Here is a 6,662-nt window from a genome sequence, read left to right on the forward strand (position 1 = left end):
CATTTATACTAGTGATCTACATCTCTTTTAAATCTCTCAGTGTAAAGTAGCTTCATATCGACACATGTGATACAAATAAGCTTGAGTGGGTCAGGTTGGGAAACCTGGTGAGTACATAGGGTTTTCAACCCACAATAATATAATTATGTTTAATCATTAAACAATCAACCCAATTACCCATCCCCATTATCTTCTTTATTTCTTAAGGATCTCCCCTAAGAATCATTTATCGTTCACTCATTCAGTCCTAAGGATTGTCCTAAGGAGTAGGCACGAAGTCCATCGTTGCCAATGACACAACTGTCAATATTATCTATTAAGCACAGCTACCAATATTATCATTTAGGCGCAGCTTCCAGAATTATGACATTCTTTATTAGGCGCAGCTGCCGAAATTGTCCTTTGGGTGCAGTTGCTAGGGTTATGATGTTCTCTATTAGGTACAGCTGCCGATACTATCCGTAGAGCGTAGCTGCTAGGATGTTTAGAGTAGATCAAAAACATCTACAGGTTGTGCTGCAACTGCCAATGCTCATCTATAGGGTACTAGGTCCATAGCTGCCAATGTTCACCTATAGGGCACTATGTCCATAGTGCCAATGTTCCTCTATATTAGCTTTAATCCCTCATCATTCATCTACCCATATTTTACCCAACATATTTTGTAGATATAAATACATATACAGTTTAAATCATTTAAAACATGTATAAAATCATTCATCCGACATAGATAACAAGTATACAGATAATATCCACACATAGAACGTAATTTATATAAAATACTTCATACCTATATGTAAGATGAAACTAACTATGCACTCACTTGTTAAAGTGATGATTCCAAACTTGGGCAGCACTTCGCTTTTAACAATTCTATTTTCCTTCGACGGAACCTAGCATTATTATCGCTAAGTTTTAGTCTAATCTTTATTGCGACTAATTATTAGTCTAGATTCATCATTAACTCAAAGTCTACTTCATGATCTATCAAGTAAGGAACAACCAGGTAGGATCATATCGGAGGTAGGGTCCGTTTGTTATACGAAGTATACTGTTTGGAAATCTCACTTTAAACACCTCACTAAATCACAGCCTAGACATCATCCCCGTAAGTAGATGAATCAATATAACGACTTTGAATCACTGATAAATTTTATTTATAGGTCCATAATAACGATATTATAAACTATATTTAAAGTAGGGTAGCATAACTTACTTACCTAGGAGCCAGGCTCTGCAGGGGCAGAACTTCGTCGCAGAATCTTTCTAAGAAAGATTCTTGCAGCGCTTCAACGCTCACCTTACTATACTAAAAACTACAGAAAGAGAAGTCGAATCATGAGGGACCGAAATGTTCGGGGGATAAGAAGAGAAAGACTCTTGAATCAAGAGAATGGTGCAAGAAATATGAGAGCTAGAGGCTCTTATTTATAGTAATTGAATTTTCAAAAACTACCCTCTATATTTACTTAAGGACCTTATACTTATTTAAACGACTAAACACCCATTTATAATGCTATTTTAATTAGATTTAATGATATTTGTACTAAACTAATGTCGAAAGTACTCAATACTAGTCATATAACGACCGCATCGTCGATACATTTCTAATGATATATACATATGTATATATATGTAAACGTATATATGATTTACACTTTATTTTAATACGTAAATGTGCTATTAAAAATTATAATTCGTTCATATGAACTCTGTTTTTTAACGTTTTTTATATCCACACGTAGATGTCGATGAGATCTACAACTTTCGTTTAGACTCCGTCGGCTAATTTTGAATTTATATTTTTGTCGATGTTTTTATAAAATTAAATGATTTTGCTAAAATCATAAATCTCTCGTATGAACTCCGTTTTTGGCATTCCTTTTCTCAAAATTCATATTTTAAGGAGTACTACGATTTTCATTTTGGGCGCATTAGCTAAAAGTCAACCATTCTCTTCGTAGCTTTTTACGTCATACATTCGTTGTGCGCGGCTGACTTTTATATCGTATAAAAATCATATATAATTCATACGGAGTTGGATTTCTACGAAATTTATATTTTCGGAATCAGGAAGACGTGTACTTTATATATATATATATATATATATATATATATATATATATATATATATGTTTTGGCGCACTTATTTTTACGATTTACAGACGATTCAACTGATTTTTCCTATTTTATTATATTATAATAATCATGAAACATATAATATTCATACAATTCTTCTTTATTACGTAAAATAGGTTACGATTGTTGACCCTAACTATTTTTGGTTAAGATTATTTATCCTAGATAATCTTCTAAAAATATCATTTTTTAACGCTTAATATATTGTAATTGGCTAGCCCGTATCTGCTGGTGTTACACTGCAAAGTGAGTATTCTCACTATACTTTGTATTACAATATGCATCCTTGTATGTAGCATGTTCATATGTTGTAGTAATTTGTTTGATTGGTATATATCGTATGATTACATGTATTAGGGTTTACATGGTGTAACCCTAATCATGCCACACTATATAAGAAGCCCCTTAGCATCAAAAATGGTGCACTAGTGTTCTTGGAGTTCCATGAGCCGATTTTGTGTACAAGATACTCTCTCAAAAGTCATCCTTTGTCCTAGGTGTATTGTGAACAATTTGAGGTGCAACACTTGGGACACTAAGTTCTTAAAGGCCAAAACTACAAGCTACAACAAAGAGGTAACTCTATAACTCTATTCTATGTTGTTTATGTCAATTGTATGCTAGTTGTAGGCTTAATGCTTTGGAAACAATATTGCATGTATAATTAGAGAAAACATAGATCCAAAGCATTTAAGGTTGTATGTACACCATATGATGTTATAGTATACCAAAACCCTTCAGTAGTATCAGAGCCTAGGGTTGTTTTCCATTATACTTGATGTTTTTATTGGTTTTAAAAGTGTAAAATTGAATTTTCTGCCTTCTGCCTAGTGAACTCGCCGAGTCCACTGGGTGACTCGCAAAGTCGCCTCATAAAATGGCCAACTCGACGAGTCAAATTCATGTACTCGCCGAGTTGGTGCTCCAGTGGGCAGATTTTCGACTTTTGGCCAGAAATTGGATTATGATCATTACCCAAACTGTTTTTTGAACCATGAAATGTGTTTTTTCATAAGGTAATGATCATGTTTGCCCAATTAAAGATAATTGTCATAGTTTCAAGATTTGTATTGGTTTATATGATAGACTAATTTCTTGTAAATAGTTTATGTGAATTATCTTGACTTATGAGTTTAATCTAGATCATAGAAAAATTATTTGATTATGGTGTTAATTGAAATATTTGATCTAAATGTCTTTTATGAACTCCATAACTTGTCCTCAAGTTATGGAAAATGAAAAGTTTTTCATAAAAGTTTTTTATGAACTCCATAACTTGTCCTCAAGTTATGGATTTTTAAGAGTCTCATTTTAAAAGTCTTCCATAACTTGTTCTCAAGTTATGGAACTTAAAAAGTTTTTCATAAAAACCACATTAAACTCATAAGTTATAGAAATGAAAGGTTTTGACAAGTTTCAAAACTTGCCCTCAAGTTTTGGAATTTGTAAAGTTTCACTTATGAATACTTTAGTTCCAAACCCTAGAGTTTTAAAAGTTAAAATTCAACCCTTATACTTTATTATATTATTATAGGTTTAATAATTATATATATATATATATATATATATATATATATATATATATATATATATATATATATAAGACAAGTCAGTCTTACCGTTAGTAGGTCTCATTCACGAAGTCGGTCTATAAGGAGGTATAAGGTCACTACCTATAAAATGGCAGTTTAATAGGTGTCCACTCTCACCCACCGCTTCCCTAACTGGTGGAGGGTCGTTAGCCGAACGGGTTTGACAAGACATTAATTCTCAATAAAAGTATAATGAAAATTATAAAGTAACTAAACTTTTATTAAATCCCCAATCTTAATTACTTTAGGAAAAATGTGAATATGGTGTTATTCCATGAAATTGCACTTTGAACCTTGTTAAGTCGTTAGTGGAGCGTGTGTGGTTAACCGACACACTAATCTAGGAATGACAGTGTGTGGCAAAGGGTAGCTTGATGCTAATCATAGATCAATGGAGCGTGTGTGGTTAACCGGCACATTGATTAGGTGGTTTGTAACATTAAGAGTATCTAGCACATTTGCATGGTTATTCACACCTTGTTTGTGATCCTCGGCATCCCAGTCACAAACTTGAAGGGCACAATCGAGATTTAAACATGCCATTGAAAAGTTCAACGAATCTCAAATGATCCAGGAATTTCAATCCATTTAAAACCTAATGGTCAATTTCGTTTTTTATTGTGGAAATTGGTAAATCGGCATTTACTTATGTTCAAATATTTTGCAATTGGATTACGGCATCCCTCTTTCGAATTGTAAAATATTGTGTTGGGTCCTAGCCTTAATATTTCATCTGGGTGTTATATTAAGGACTTAAATCAACTAACTTGAATTTCTCCCTTGTAGATGTCTAGTTCAGACAACTATGGTCTTCCTAAATCTTTTGGAAAAAGCTTTCCTTATAAAGATGATATTCCACAAGACGGCCGAGGTGAAATTAAATCCCTTTTTTGTGTTGTAGTGGAACTTCACTTCCTCCACCTCATCCAATTATTCTCCCTGGCCCACAAGTTCGAAGACTTGAAAAGTTCAAGGTCACTCAAGCCCTGTTGGATAGCAAACACCAGGATGAAAGGTCCGTGTGTGCACATTTCTTGGATATGAAGTCACACATGGACAGACTGGGAATGTTGGGTGTCGTGTTCCTAAGGAAGTTGGCCATTGACTGGGTTCTTCAGTCACTTCCCGAGTCATATAACTCAAGCAGTTATTTGGCGCAATGTTCAAACAAATTTGAATGGAAGATCTACCTCTCAAGATGACATGGGAAATGACATGGATATCCCATAAATGATTCCTTTTCCTAAAGGAAAGGAATTGGCCATGGTCAAAAGTTTTGATCATCAGGGAAAGGCCAAATCTGAGATTGTTCCATATTCCATTCCCAATAAACCTGTTTGTTTCTATTGCCAAGGAAAGGGACATTGGAATCGAAGTTGCCCTGACTACTTGGGAACTTTAGTCAAATTGTATGGTTCTACTTCAGGTAAGTCCACTATCTAACTCTATTAAGTTCTTGTTTGGAGATTATTAATACATGATGAAATGAAATTACATTTTGATGTTTTGTAGGATCAAAGAAAGGAAAGGAAGCTTAAAGGAAGAGCAAGTTGAATCTGGTCGCTGATCGGATTTTTGAGCTGTTGCTTAGGAGTTATGATAGATTGCTTAGGAAATATTTTGTAACATAGTTTTCATATGTAATTGCATTGTAAGGAAAAGTTTTTCCGCATTTTATAAATAAATAAAAATTTGATTTTATCTTGATTTATATTTATCTTTTCAATGGCATTTATGAAAAATTGATGTTTGTATGTTTCTAGCAATATTGGAAAAATGGATTTGATTTTATCATCTGTGGAAGTGTCAAAATTTACCAAATAAGGAAAGATTCTCATCACTCAAGATTCAATTGGATAGAAACTTGAAACCATGCAACATCTTTTGTATGATGAATGAGAATTTTCGTCTTTGGGAAATTAAGACTAATTCCTTGTTCACATGTATATAAGTCAAGTGAAGGACTAGGGGATTGGGTACACTGGGTGTGCGCTGGTCAGGTCCTCCACAAAGTTCGATAAGACTATCCGTCATGATTTACTAAAGTTTAGTAAATATGGGTATGCTTATAAGTTTAAGTATAATTTTGAATAATTGGAAAAGTTCAATGTATGGCAGAATGAATGAGAAGAATCAAATTAGATAGAAAGATAGAAGTTTCTCCAATCTGAAAAGATGGGAGAGCACTTGAGTATCATGTTTTATGATCATCTTAATGATTATCAAAACCACGTCACAATTGATTCTCTAAGGACATCTTAGTGCATTTGTATGGCTAAGAAGAGGAATCATGGATTGCTGAATGTGTTAAATCAATAAGATGAGTCATACTTCCTTCCAAAAACAATTCTTAGAGTCATACTCCAAGATTGTGCCTTGAGTGACACTAAATTAAGAAGGTTTATAACAATTATCAAATGTAGAGTAAAAATTTTTCTACTCTTGTACATTTGAAACTGGCAAGTTGTGATGTCTTGGTAAGGACAAAGACCAACTAAGACCAATTGTGTGAAGTGTTTATCTTGATAAGAATTCGCACTAACTCTTGAATATTTGTTTGTCAAGGAATGGTTCTTGACAGAAAATCTTATATGTCAAGAGGTCAGTGGGAGTCTTAAAGATCTTGACAAGTTTCAAGAACTAATTAAAAATAAAACCTATTGTTTATCGCTAGAACACGACTTGAGGTATGTGACCTATCGTGTTGACATATTCTTAAGTCTGTGCTCATTCCAGTTAAAGTTGACTACGCATGTGAGTTCTATGAGTTCTCAGTTGTTTGCATAACAACCTAGGAAGCAATGGTAGGCCCTTGAGCTGCCAGGTGGCAAGAAATTAAGATTGAACAAGTTCAGTCCATATAAATTTGGTTTTGTTACTAACCTTGTCTTGTGATTATGGTTATGAAAAATTCACATGGATAGGAACACA

The sequence above is a fragment of the Lactuca serriola genome, chromosome 7, assembly GCF_051521515.1.
Source record: "Lactuca serriola cultivar US96UC23 chromosome 7, Lser_US96UC23_V15, whole genome shotgun sequence".
Classification (NCBI taxonomy): Eukaryota; Viridiplantae; Streptophyta; class Magnoliopsida; order Asterales; family Asteraceae; genus Lactuca; species Lactuca serriola.